Genomic DNA, 15153 nt, shown 5'->3' on the forward strand with positions numbered 1-15153 from the left:
CTCAGTCTACCACCTGTGGGGAGTTTTGACGTATGGCGAATCCTCGGCGTTATGACGTATCATGCTCACGTGTTACAATCAGATCAGTTTGTTGTCGTTGTCACTCTTGAACTTTCAAGGAAGCGAAACAGACTTACTGTCTCTTTCGACAACGTTTTTTCAAGAAGTTTTCAAGAACTATTCAAGGATTTCTCAAGAATTTGATTCCAAGAATAATCAGGAACAAGATTGGATTGTGGGAAGATTGTGCCGGTTGAAGTTAACTTACAAATCTGAATTTGACGTTGAGTTCATCTTAACGGTAAACAACAAATCTTTACCAGGCTCAACGTACAATCAAGGGACAATCAAAATAATCCTTAGGAAATGCTTCCCAATCATTTATTTAAACATTCTGAACACAATCCAAACGACAAATCACGTTAAAAGATCCTTGACAAAAAATAACCGTTAGAGAAAACCGTTGTAGGTTTTTCTTTTTTAATTTGTCATAGAAACATACAAAAGAAGCCATTGGCAATGGTTATTGAGAACTCTTGACTACGATCTAGCAGAGGTAACTGTCGTCATGCATGGCATCGGCGGCTTAACAGTGCAGAGGTTGAAACGCAAAATCAAAACCAACGGCTTCGAAAAAATGAAAGCCGACATCGTTATTCTAAAAGTAGGAACGAACGACATTGGGACCAAGCGGCCGGAGACAATTGGGTCAGAAATTGAGAATTTGACCCGCGAACTTAGGGAAACGTACAATGTTAAAGTTGTTGGTGTCTGTTTGATAATCCCAAGAGCCGATAACATTCATTTTAGGCGCCAAGCAGACATCGTTAATAAATATTTACAGGTAGTGATCAATGATCTCTCGTTTGATTTTTGTTTAAATCCCCCTCAAAAGGTTTGCTGAAGGATGGTGTCCACCTAAACACCAGGGGACAATATATGCTGTATCGTAGTTACAGAGGTGCTGTAATCAAAGCAATGCAATTACTATGATACGATCCAAAAGTTGCAAGCAAAAACTGTGCAAATGTCATCAAACAAGTGTATATTATTGCAATGAGAGCTTTATATCATTAATTTCAATTTTTTTCATACATAATAATGATCAGTTTTTATAAAATTTATCATATGGGTCTCAAACCCATTTCATAAACATGTGAAAAAAAAATCCGGCAAGTTTGATAGAGAAGATTATTAACAAAATATTGTGGTTCAACCCATTAAAATTATAATCTTTTTGTATAAAATGTGTATAAATTATTTGTCGGTGTCCTGCATCTGATATGACATAAATAATTATTCTTTAAAGTAGGCACCAGTTGTTATAGTGACAAATGGTTTATTATCTGTCACTGTTTTGTCATTATGTCATTTAATTGTTGAACAAACAAATTTTAGTGACAGCATGACTTGTTACTGTCACAATGTTACAAACAAATGTTTATGGTTTATGTCGTAGGTATATCAAAACCAACACATTTGATTAGGTTAACTCAAGAGACTAGGGACCGATGAAGTGAAGGAAAATTTTAATAGGAAGATGCATGAATGCTTCCCAGGAGTTAGGAAGTTCTCCTTTCAGCAGTTTGTAGAGGGTGCTGAACCAGAAAGTTGAAGTCATGTCTAAAATACAGTCTATTGATGACTTGCGGATCACCAGGATTTTTTTCTTCAAAAATCATGAAATTCAAGGATAGTATTGTAGAAATAGACTTGAAATCCGTGGTATCATTGCACCCCTACATATCGAAATTAAATATTTATATATTCAGACCTTGTTCTCCCGTAATGTTTCAGGCTACAGAGTGGATTTTAATTGTTACAAATACAGTTGTAGATGGTGTTCGTGTTATTATTTTTTTTGCTTGATTGATGTAAAGGAATATACTATAACTATATAGCTATTTAAAAAACAAAATAATATATTTTAACTGGTCTATCACTCTATTTAGAGTAATGTGTTGATTTCAAAACAAAACCTAATTGCAATTGATAGTTTGGAAGTTTCAATGTCACTCTTCTGTTTATGCTCATGGAGGTAACACAGTCTAGTGCTTTTATTGATAGCTGAGTCACATCCTCCTGTTATCTTTTGTTGAACTAGACAATTATCACAGTATTCTCGGCAGTTCTGCACATTGACAGCATTTTCTCCAAAGTATGCCAAAAAATATATGTCTACAGCTTGTTTCCAAGCAGTATTTGACAGTGTCATCAAGCTGCCATCTTTTTAGCTGTTTCTGTTCTTTCCTTTCCAACTAAGCAATCGAGTTCATAATTTTGGTTCTGTCCTCAAAGCGATTATAAAGGGTGCATACTGCTGGATCACCATCTCTGCCAGCTCGTCCCGCCTCCTCGTAGTAGTGCTCAACACACTCTGGCATAATGTGAGGAACGACAAACCGGACATTTTTTTGGTCAATACCCAGGCCAAATGCCTTTGTTGCACACATAACATGGGCTCCTTCACTCATCCAAGCAGTTGTGTTACTTTTCAATTTCCTCAAGGGCACTCCCTTCTCTTTAAGCAGGAATGCCAAATTGTTACTCCATTTAGAAGTAATGCAGGAATAGGATAACATATTGTCTTTCCAGCTCCTGTGGGCAATTATTTAACACATTGAAAGAAACAGCATTACTACCAATTACCCATGCGTTGTGGGTTGAATTCAGTTAAACGTTAATTGAGTAATTTTGTGAACATAAAATTTAAAGCCTTGGCCATGTTCCTCAATAATCCTCTTGTGTTTTATCAAGTGTGCTCTATGCACTAACAAGTTTTTCAATTGATAGTATGGACCTGGCTTTGATGTTTGCATCTATTCTGTGAGCCGTCTAGCTACACAACAAAGCATACATACTTACCAAAGATACCACAGTTTACGGATGATCGATCCAACGATCCGACGATCGAGTGACACAGGAGTCCCTCCAATAACTCTTAAATGCTTTGCAAGCATTCACGAGTTAAAAATGGCATTTTCTACAAGGTATTTCAATTGACGCCTTCTAGCCACAGAAATTTTCCTTCCAGGTTTTGTTGTTGTTTGTCTGTAAAAAGCATGCATTCTTTTTTATGTTTTAGGTCGAATTAGTCCTATCGTCGAGTTTCAGCAATTTTGGGGAGCTGTAGAGGCATCAACCCTTGTTTGCCAATCTCAGTACTGCCAGTACCCATGGCAGTGTTTTTACTGCAGATTCAATTGCAAACAAGGGTTGGATTCCTGATCACCCTCAATTGGGCATCAACAGAAAACAGTTTGCCATGGTAAGGCATAAGATTACCTGAAAAAAAAAAAGCTTTCCATCACATCAGTTATTTACAATTGCATATCTCCGTCCTTTTCACTGTACTGCTGTCACCTCTCTTGATTACCTTGATTAGAATGCACGTTTTTCATTCGCCTCCTCTAACATCCAAAGAACTTGGGGAAACAAATGTGTATCGCATCATCATATCAAACTTTTATCATCAACGGGAAGATATAAAAATGAATACTGGTTTTGATGATAAATAATGAGTTTGCATTTTAGAAAGAGGACTTGTCTGGGGTGGGTCCACCTCAGATTCTGACAGGACTTCTGGCTTCTGGGGTGGTATGTATGTTTTTTTCTCAAGGACTGGGGTTTAAACATGGTTATTCCATTCATTCAATCTACTATGCATCAGAGAAGTAGATCTCCACATCTGGGAGTAAATGGTGATTACTAGTCCATCTTTGGTCAATCAAACCCTGACAAAATCGTTTGGATTTATTCAAGAGGTATTCAGCTACATGTAAATGGTGTCTAGAAGAGGGGTGGTGGCGGTTCCCGTAACACAATGTACAGTATTTGGGTATTATTGTGACGTGTACCGTATATTGGTATTGTTATAAATAAATAAATAATTAGGAGCTCGTCAAATAAGATTGCAGACTTATCTGTCTCTTTATTACTGGTAATTTGTAATTTGTTTAATTTTTATAGATATATTTTATGTTATATAATATATAGATACACATGCATGTATGTATTTTTATAGGCCCATTTGCACCGTTAATGAGGTTTCATGAGTGTGTTGTAGTGGCTTTACCTGTGGCAGTTGGTGAGCCTTTTACCGATGCACAAGTTCATTGTATCATTGATATGGCTGACGGTATGTTATTACATTTGTGTGTCCAGGTAAAAAACGGTCCCTTTAACACTCATCATTTACTACTCAGTACAGCACTGAATAGAAGATCATAAAAAAAGTATAACTACCTTCGATGTTTCAGTATAGGCATCCAATCTAGATACCAATACTTAGAGGTTTTATAAATTGGGTAACATAAGACAAATCTGATCAGGAGCTGCAAAAAATATTTGTTTATTTATTTACTAATATTTTCCCAGGTAAATCCCTTCAGCAAAGCTGATATAAATAGGTGACATGGATAACAAAAATATAAGGGAAAAGAAAAATGTATCCCCTTCCATTGACATTTGGGGCTAAACATGATTTTTTTTTTCAGTGACAGGAAAGGATTATTGCTGCCGGGGAGGAGGCTGAAGCTGCACTTTTACGAAGAAGAGAGAACATGTAAACCAGTTAATTAAACATTCGGCAGATTACTGCGAGTCGATGCTTTTTTATATAATCTCCCCAAAGGAGCTGTCAGTGACTTTAAACTCTAAATTAAAATAATTGGGCATCCCTTCGAATAGATGCTTCAATTAATGTGTTAGGCTGCCTTTTATGCTGAAGTATCTACATTTTCTGAGTTGTGAATTGTAGGACCCTTTCGCATTGTCTTTCTTTTATTCTCATAAGTGTGTTTTATAATTTGATAACTCTTTTATTTTAATTACAGAGACCGAAGAAATGTTCGAGAGGAGCAGGGTAGGGAATACCTAGAAAGTCTCAGAATGGACCAATTAAACGTGGGAAATATTTAAAAAGAATATCGAACAATATTCAATGTAGAACCGTCCGGTATGTTAACATTGGGATATACACATAGTCATCATTTCTGTTTATTTATTATAAATAATTTTTATTTTGCTTTTTTACAGGATAGGGAAAGACAGCGTTTGTTAGAAATTGAAGAGGTACGTGACATTTAATAGCTTGGAACAATTTTTAACAGTTTTACTAAACATTCATATATTTTTTCAAATGTCGTTTTTATGTTTACAAAAAAAAACATTGCATTATTGCAGAGACAGACAAAAGAGACGTGACCAGCAAGACAGAGAGTACGAAGAAGGGTTAAGAAGGGATCAAGAGAGGGTAAGCAGTTCATGGACAAGCATCCTCGGGGACCCTGGACGTCACGGAGATCGACACACAGGGAGCTCTTTTTTCTCGCGCGCTCCTATTTGCAAAGAATGACATCTAAAATTACATGCGAATGTTGTCTTATTCTCTTATCCAAGAAAAATATATTACGAAATTGTGCATCAAGCAAGTCAGTTCGCCGAGCGGTTTTTACAGCATGACGTCATAGGAGAAGCTCCCTGGCAGCATTTGTAGAAGGTCGATGCATTTTAACTCGATTTGTTTTCGGCACCAACATCAGACCAAGAATATGTAAGGATTAAACCTTAAATTTGAAACTATTTATGATTTCTGTCTACATTTTAGGACCTACAACACCTCGTCGGTGCTGAAGGCGAAGGCAACATTAGAGTCCGTCTCCATGGAAGGGACACAACCTTCCAAAGACGTTTCACTGCTTCCGATACAAACGAGGTGATTACAACAATTACACCAAGTCCAATCGCATTCTTAGACTTATTAATTTATATAGATTCCACAGTTAGTTATGGATTCAAAATTTCAATTATGAATTAAATATTTTGGACACGAGTTATCAGAATCAATAAACCAAATCATTGCACATGTATTATTTTTCAAATTGAAAAAAGATGTCTCCACAGCATTCTGTCTCCACTGTACCGATATAGGGAGAGTATTGTTCAACCACAAACTAATTGGAATTGTTTTATCTGCAGCTCTTGTATCAAGTGGCCATTGCCAACCTGCGCGAGAGGAATATCACCATCCGAAATGCCAGTGGAAGAATCATTGAAAGAAATGACGATCCTATTGACGTTGTAGACGCAACGACACTAATGGTCTTTCATGACTTGGGTATACTAGGAGCAAGAATGGATGAGATAAAAGGAATAAATGGAATCATTTTATCAAATATCCAACTTTGTTTACCATGGTCGCGCGAGGTAAAAAAAAGTTGCCCTCTGCTGTGGACTAGTTGTACATCCCCTCCTCTCCTGATTTCGAGCAACTGAATTCTTTTGTAGGGGGTTACACCACAGATGGGCCCCCCAGATGACATTCGTTTTGACCTTCCCCCTAAGAACCTGTCTAGGCTAAAAATAGGTTCTTATTACCAGTTTATGTTTGTATTCTTAATACCGCAAAAATCTCAAAATACTAAAATTTACCGATTTCATTAACAGGGCGGACACTACCAGGCCACCTTTTCCGACCTTTGTTTGGTAGTGTTGTGCCCAACCCTTGCTGGAGACCCAGAAGTAAGGGCCACTATTGACTTAAGCAATGGTAAGTCTAGTAAATTTAAAAAACATTCTTGAATTCAGAATATCTATTAAACCCTGTCGATTTTCTGAGCTCGATGGATAACGTGGATATCGTAGAACGGTCACGAAGTGAAAGTAGTGAGGGTTGGCTTAAATATATAACTCATGTACATTTTTAATTATTTTACTTGTTTTTTTTTTTTTTTTTTTTTTACAGTTACCCAGGATCGCATACAAGCTGCTGTAGCAGAGGCTGAGGCGAGACTGGCCCTTACAACCGAATCAATGTGAGTTTTGTTGATTGTCTTGAATCACCATCACCATCCGAAATGCCAGTGGAAGAATCATTGAAAGAAATGACGATCCTATTGACGTTGCAGACGTCCTCACTGTAACTTCAAAACCATCTCGTTTGTGTTGCCTGCCGATCAAATTGTACCTGCGAGTGCGACGCCAAGCAGGAGTCGAAGGAAACTTAAAGAAATGCAAGCCAGTTTCCGGGTCATAAAATGAATTTGAGCAGCCTTTAACTGCACACTGCTTTCCTTTTCTTTTTAAAGTTGGAGAAACTTCGTTTGAATCATCCATATAATTATCTAGAAGGCCCAAAATCGACTTTTGAAGAGTTCTTAGCGAAACGTGCAACACAGCTAGAAATCAAGATGGCGTCTGTGTTTTCGAGACAACTCTCGCCTCGTTTTCGTGTTCGAGTCCAAGATGGCGGCGGGGACTGTAAATAGGACTATTGCATTATGCTTGTAAAACAATAACTTCAATTACAAAATGGGTCAGCTCAGTCTACCACCTGTGGGGAGTTTTGACGTATGGCGAATCCTCGCCGTTATGACGTATCATGCTCACGTGTTACAATCAGATCAGTTTGTTGTCGTTGTCACTCTTGTACTTTCAAGGAAGCGAAACAGACTTACTGTCTCTTTCGACAACGTTTTTTCAAGAAGTTTTCAAGAACAATTCAAGGATTTCTCAAGAATTTGATTCCAAGAATAATCAGGAACAAGATTGGATTGTGGGAAGATTGTGCCGGTTGAAGTTAACTTACAAATCTGAATTTGACGTTGAGTTCATCTTAACGGTAAACAACAAATCTTTACCAGGCTCAACGTACAATCAAGGGACAATCAAAATAATCCTTAGGAAATGCTTTCCAATCATTTATTTAAACATTCTGAACACAATCCAAACGACAAATCACGTTAAAAGATCCTTGACAAAAAATAACCGTTAGAGAAAACCGTTTCACCTTTGCGAAATTTTCCATAGTCGGGTTGTAGGTTTTTCTTTTTTAATTTGTCATAGAAACATACAAAAGAAGCCATTGGCAATGGTTATTGAGAACTCTTGACTACGATCTAGCAGAGGTAACTGTCGTCATGCATGGCATCGGCGGCTTAACAGTGCAGAGGTTGAAACGCAAAATCAAAACCAACGGCTTCGAAAAAATGAAAGCCGACATCGTTATTCTAAAAGTAGGAACGAACGACATTGGGACCAAGCGGCCGGAGACAATTGGGTCAGAAATTGAGAATTTGACCCGCGAACTTAGGGAAACGTACAATGTTAAAGTTGTTGGTGTCTGTTTGATAATCCCAAGAGCCGATAACATTCATTTTAGGCGCCAAGCAGACATCGTTAATAAATATTTACAGGTAGTGATCAATGATCTCTCGTTTGCTTTTTGTTTAAATCCCCCTCAAAAGGTTTGCTGAAGGATGGTGTCCACCTAAACACCAGGGGACAATATATGCTGTATCGTAGTTACAGAGGTGCTGTAATCAAAGCAATGCAATTACTATGATACGATCCAAAAGTTGCAAGCAAAAACTGTGCAAATGTCATCAAACAAGTGAATATTATTGCAATGAGAGCTTTATATCATTAATTTCAATTTTTTTCATACATAATAATGATCAGTTTTTATAAAATTTATCATATGGGTCTCAAACCCATTTCATAAACATGTGAAAAAAAAAATCCGGCAAGTTTGATAGAGAAGATTATTAACAAAATATTGTGGTTTAACCCATTAAAATTATAATCTTTTTGTATAAAATGTGTATAAATTATTTGTCGGTGTCCTGCATCTGATATGACATAAATAATTATTCTTTAAAGTAGGCACCAGTTGTTATAGTGACAAATGGTTTATTATCTGTCACTGTTTTGTCATTATGTCATTTAATTGTTGAACAAACAAATTTTAGTGACAGCATGACTTGTTACTGTCACAATGTTACAAACAAATGTTTATGGTTTATGTCGTAGGTATATCAAAACCAACACATTTGATTAGGTTAACTCAAGAGACTAGGGACCGATGAAGTGAAGGAAAATTTTAATAGGAAGATGCATGAATGCTTCCCAGGAGTTAGGAAGTTCTCCTTTCAGCAGTTTGTAGAGGGTGCTGAACCAGAAAGTTGAAGTCATGTCTAAAATACAGTCTGTAGCCTGAAACATTACGGGAGAACAAGGTCTGAATATATAAATATTTAATTTCGATATGTAGGGGTGCAATGATACCACGGATTTCAAGTCTATTTTTACAATACTATCCTTGAATTTCATGATTTTTGAAGAAAAAAATCCTGGTGATCCGCAAGTCATCAATAGAGTGGATTTTAATTGTTACAAATACAGTTGTAGATCGTGTTCGTGTTATTATTTTTTTTTTGCTTGATTGATGTAAAGGAATATACTATAACTATATAGCTATTTAAAAAACAAAATAATATATTTTAACTGGTCTATCACTCTATTTAGAGTAATGTGTTGATTTCAAAACAAAACCTAATTGCAATTGATAGTTTGGAAGTTTCAATGTCACTCTTCTGTTTATGCTCATGGAGGTAACACAGTCTAGTGCTTTTATTGATAGCTGAGTCACATCCTCCTGTTATCTTTTGTTGAACTAGACAATTATCACAGTATTCTCGGCAGTTCTGCACATTGACAGCATTTTCTCCAAAGTATGCCAAAAAATATATGTCTACAGCTTGTTTCCAAGCAGTATTTGACAGTGTCATCAAGCTGCCATCTTTTTAGCTGTTTCTGTTCTTCCCTTTCCAACTAAGCAATCGAGTTCATAATTTTGGTTCTGTCCTCAAAGCGATTATAAAGGGTGCATACTGCTGGATCACCATCTCTGCCAGCTCGTCCCGCCTCCTCGTAGTAGTGCTCAACACACTCTGGCATAATGTGAGGAACGACAAACCGGACATTTTTTTGGTCAATACCCAGGCCAAATGCCTTTGTTGCACACATAACATGGGCTCCTTCACTCATCCAAGCAGTTGTGTTACTTTTCAATTTCCTCAAGGGCACTCCCTTCTCTTTAAGCAGGAATGCCAAATTGTTACTCCATTTAGAAGTAATGCAGGAATAGCATAACATATTGTCTTTCCAGCTCCTGTGGGCAATTATTTAACACATTGAAAGAAACAGCATTACTACCAATTACCCATGCGTTGTGGGTTGAATTCAGTTAAACGTTAATTGAGTAATTTTGTGAACATAAAATTTAAAGCCTTGGCCATGTTCCTCAATAATCCTCTTGTGTTTTATCAAGTGTGCTCTATGCACTAACAAGTTTTTCAATTGATAGTATGGACCTGGCTTTGATGTTTGCATCTATTCTGTGAGCCGTCTAGCTACACAACAAAGCATACATACTTACCAAAGATACCACAGTTTACGGATGATCGATCCAACGATCCGACGATCGAGTGACACAGGAGTCCCTCCAATAACTCTTAAATGCTTTGCAAGCATTCACGAGTTAAAAATGGCATTTTCTACAAGGTATTTCAATTGACGCCTTCTAGCCACAGAAATTTTCCTTCCAGGTTTTGTTGTTGTTTGTCTGTAAAAAGCATGCATTCTTTTTTATGTTTTAGGTCGAATTAGTCCTATCGTCGAGTTTCAGCAATTTTGGGGAGCTGTAGAGGCATCAACCCTTGTTTGCCAATCTCAGTACTGCCAGTACCCATGGCAGTGTTTTTACTGCAGATTCAATTGCAAACAAGGGTTGGATTCCTGATCACCCTCAATTGGGCATCAACAGAAAACAGTTTGCCATGGTAAGGCATAAGATTACCTGAAAAAAAAAAAGCTTTCCATCACATCAGTTATTTACAATTGCATATCTCCGTCCTTTTCACTGTACTGCTGTCACCTCTCTTGATTACCTTGATTAGAATGCACGTTTTTCATTCGCCTCCTCTAACATCCAAAGAACTTGGGGAAACAAATGTGTATCGCATCATCATATCAAACTTTTATCATCAACGGGAAGATATAAAAATGAATACTGGTTTTGATGATAAATAATGAGTTTGCATTTTAGAAAGAGGACTTGTCTGGGGTGGGTCCACCTCAGATTCTGACAGGACTTCTGGCTTCTGGGGTGGTATGTATGTTTTTTTCTCAAGGACTGGGGTTTAAACATGGTTATTCCATTCATTCAATCTACTATGCATCAGAGAAGTAGATCTCCACATCTGGGAGTAAATGGTGATTACTAGTCCATCTTTGGTCAATCAAACCCTGACAAAATCGTTTGGATTTATTCAAGAGGTATTCAGCTACATGTAAATGGTGTCTAGAAGAGGGGTGGTGGCGGTTCCCGTAACACAATGTACAGTATTTGGGTATTATTGTGACGTGTACCGTATATTGGTATTGTTATAAATAAATAAATAATTAGGAGCTCGTCAAATAAGATTGCAGACTTATCTGTCTCTTTATTACTGGTAATTTGTAATTTGTTTAATTTTTATAGATATATTTTATGTTATATAATATATAGATACACATGCATGTATGTATTTTTATAGGCCCATTTGCACCGTTAATGAGGTTTCATGAGTGTGTTGTAGTGGCTTTACCTGTGGCAGTTGGTGAGCCTTTTACCGATGCACAAGTTCATTGTATCATTGATATGGCTGACGGTATGTTATTACATTTGTGTGTCCAGGTAAAAAACGGTCCCTTTAACACTCATCATTTACTACTCAGTACAGCACTGAATAGAAGATCATAAAAAAAGTATAACTACCTTCGATGTTTCAGTATAGGCATCCAATCTAGATACCAATACTTAGAGGTTTTATAAATTGGGTAACATAAGACAAATCTGATCAGGAGCTGCAAAAAATATTTGTTTATTTATTTACTAATATTTTCCCAGGTAAATCCCTTCAGCAAAGCTGATATAAATAGGTGACATGGATAACAAAAATATAAGGGAAAAGAAAAATGTATCCCCTTCCATTGACATTTGGGGCTAAACATGATTTTTTTTTTCAGTGACAGGAAAGGATTATTGCTGCCGGGGAGGAGGCTGAAGCTGCACTTTTACGAAGAAGAGAGAACATGTAAACCAGTTAATTAAACATTCGGCAGATTACTGCGAGTCGATGCTTTTTTATATAATCTCCCCAAAGGAGCTGTCAGTGACTTTAAACTCTAAATTAAAATAATTGGGCATCCCTTCGAATAGATGCTTCAATTAATGTGTTAGGCTGCCTTTTATGCTGAAGTATCTACATTTTCTGAGTTGTGAATTGTAGGACCCTTTCGCATTGTCTTTCTTTTATTCTCATAAGTGTGTTTTATAATTTGATAACTCTTTTATTTTAATTACAGAGACCGAAGAAATGTTCGAGAGGAGCAGGGTAGGGAATACCTAGAAAGTCTCAGAATGGACCAATTAAACGTGGGAAATATTTAAAAAGAATATCGAACAATATTCAATGTAGAACCGTCCGGTATGTTAACATTGGGATATACACATAGTCATCATTTCTGTTTATTTATTATAAATAATTTTTATTTTGCTTTTTTACAGGATAGGGAAAGACAGCGTTTGTTAGAAATTGAAGAGGTACGTGACATTTAATAGCTTGGAACAATTTTTAACAGTTTTACTAAACATTCATATATTTTTTCAAATGTCGTTTTTATGTTTACAAAAAAAAACATTGCATTATTGCAGAGACAGACAAAAGAGACGTGACCAGCAAGACAGAGAGTACGAAGAAGGGTTAAGAAGGGATCAAGAGAGGGTAAGCAGTTCATGGACAAGCATCCTCGGGGACCCTGGACGTCACGGAGATCGACACACAGGGAGCTCTTTTTTCTCGCGCGCTCCTATTTGCAAAGAATGACATCTAAAATTACATGCGAATGTTGTCTTATTCTCTTATCCAAGAAAAATATATTACGAAATTGTGCATCAAGCAAGTCAGTTCGCCAAGCGGTTTTTACAGCATGACGTCATAGGAGAAGCTCCCTGGCAGCATTTGTAGAAGGTCGATGCATTTTAACTCGATTTGTTTTCGGCACCAACATCAGACCAAGAATATGTAAGGATTAAACCTTAAATTTGAAACTATTTATGATTTCTGTCTACATTTTAGGACCTACAACACCTCGTCGGTGCTGAAGGCGAAGGCAACATTAGAGTCCGTCTCCATGGAAGGGACACAACCTTCCAAAGACGTTTCACTGCTTCCGATACAAACGAGGTGATTACAACAATTACACCAAGTCCAATCGCATTCTTAGACTTATTAATTTATATAGATTCCACAGTTAGTTATGGATTCAAAATTTCAATTATGAATTAAATATTTTGGACACGAGTTATCAGAATCAATAAACCAAATCATTGCACATGTATTATTTTTCAAATTGAAAAAAGATGTCTCCACAGCATTCTGTCTCCACTGTACCGATATAGGGAGAGTATTGTTCAACCACAAACTAATTGGAATTGTTTTATCTGCAGCTCTTGTATCAAGTGGCCATTGCCAACCTGCGCGAGAGGAATATCACCATCCGAAATGCCAGTGGAAGAATCATTGAAAGAAATGACGATCCTATTGACGTTGTAGACGCAACGACACTAATGGTCTTTCATGACTTGGGTATACTAGGAGCAAGAATGGATGAGATAAAAGGAATAAATGGAATCATTTTATCAAATATCCAACTTTGTTTACCATGGTCGCGCGAGGTAAAAAAAAGTTGCCCTCTGCTGTGGACTAGTTGTACATCCCCTCCTCTCCTGATTTCGAGCACCTGAATTCTTTTGTAGGGGGTTACACCACAGATGGGCCCCCCAGATGACATTCGTTTTGACCTTCCCCCTAAGAACCTGTCTAGGCTAAAAATAGGTTCTTATTACCAGTTTATGTTTGTATTCTTAATACCGCAAAAATCTCAAAATACTAAAATTTACCGATTTCATTAACAGGGCGGACACTACCAGGCCACCTTTTCCGACCTTTGTTTGGTAGTGTTGTGCCCAACCCTTGCTGGAGACCCAGAAGTAAGGGCCACTATTGACTTAAGCAATGGTAAGTCTAGTACATTTAAAAAACATTCTTGAATTCAGAATATCTATTAAACCCTGTCGATTTTCTGAGCTCGATGGATAACGTGGATATCGTAGAACGGTCACGAAGTGAAAGTAGTGAGGGTTGGCTTAAATATATAACTCATGTACATTTTTAATTATTTTACTTGTTTTTTTGTTTTTTTTTTTACAGTTACCCAGGATCGCATACAAGCTGCTGTAGCAGAGGCTGAGGCGAGACTGGCCCTTACAACCGAATCAATGTGAGTTTTGTTGATTGTCTTGAATCACCATCACCATCCGAAATGCCAGTGGAAGAATCATTGAAAGAAATGACGATCCTATTGACGTTGTAGACGTCCTCACTGTAACTTCAAAACCATCTCGTTTGTGTTGCCTGCCGATCAAATTGTACCTGCGAGTGCGACGCCAAGCAGGAGTCGAAGGAAACTTAAAGAAATGCAAGCCAGTTTCCGGGTCATAAAATGAATTTGAGCAGCCTTTAACTGCACACTGCTTTCCTTTTCTTTTTAAAGTTGGAGAAACTTCGTTTGAATCATCCATATAATTATCTAGAAGGCCCAAAATCGACTTTTGAAGAGTTCTTAGCGAAACGTGCAACACAGCTAGAAATCAAGATGGCGTCTGTGTTTTCGAGACAACTCTCGCCTCGTTTTCGTGTTCGAGTCCAAGATGGCGGCGGGGACTGTAAATAGGACTATTGCATTATGCTTGTAAAACAATAACTTCAATTACAAAATGGGTCAGCTCAGTCTACCACCTGTGGGGAGTTTTGACGTATGGCGAATCCTCGCCGTTATGACGTATCATGCTCACGTGTTACAATCAGATCAGTTTGTTGTCGTTGTCACTCTTGTACTTTCAAGGAAGCGAAACAGACTTACTGTCTCTTTCGACAACGTTTTTTCAAGAAGTTTTCAAGAACAATTCAAGGATTTCTCAAGAATTTGATTCCAAGAATAATCAGGAACAAGATTGGATTGTGGGAAGATTGTGCCGGTTGAAGTTAACTTACAAATCTGAATTTGACGTTGAGTTCATCTTAACGGTAAACAACAAATCTTTACCAGGCTCAACGTACAATCAAGGGACAATCAAAATAATCCTTAGGAAATGCTTTCCAATCATTTATTTAAACATTCTGAACACAATCCAAACGACAAATCACGTTAAAAGATCCTTGACAAAAAATAACCGTTAGAGAAAACCGTTTCACCTTTGCGAAATTT

At 37.3% G+C, this 15153-nt stretch overlaps 2 long non-coding RNA genes across 2 annotated transcripts; both read left to right on the forward strand.

Annotated features, from left to right (window-relative positions):
* The first annotated feature begins 6278 nt into the window (after positions 1-6278).
* LOC125559034 lies at positions 6279-6854 on the forward strand. Its single transcript, XR_007306279.1, has 2 exons — positions 6279-6550; positions 6746-6854. It is a non-coding gene; the product is annotated as an uncharacterized LOC125559034 (long non-coding RNA).
* A 6687-nt stretch (positions 6855-13541) lies between these two features.
* On the forward strand, positions 13542-14205 carry LOC125559102. Its single transcript, XR_007306347.1, has 2 exons — positions 13542-13904; positions 14097-14205. It is a non-coding gene; the product is annotated as an uncharacterized LOC125559102 (long non-coding RNA).
* Positions 14206-15153: the final 948 nt, after the last annotated feature.

Source organism: Nematostella vectensis, chromosome 13, assembly GCF_932526225.1.
Source record: "Nematostella vectensis chromosome 13, jaNemVect1.1, whole genome shotgun sequence".
Taxonomy (NCBI): Eukaryota; Metazoa; Cnidaria; class Anthozoa; order Actiniaria; family Edwardsiidae; genus Nematostella; species Nematostella vectensis.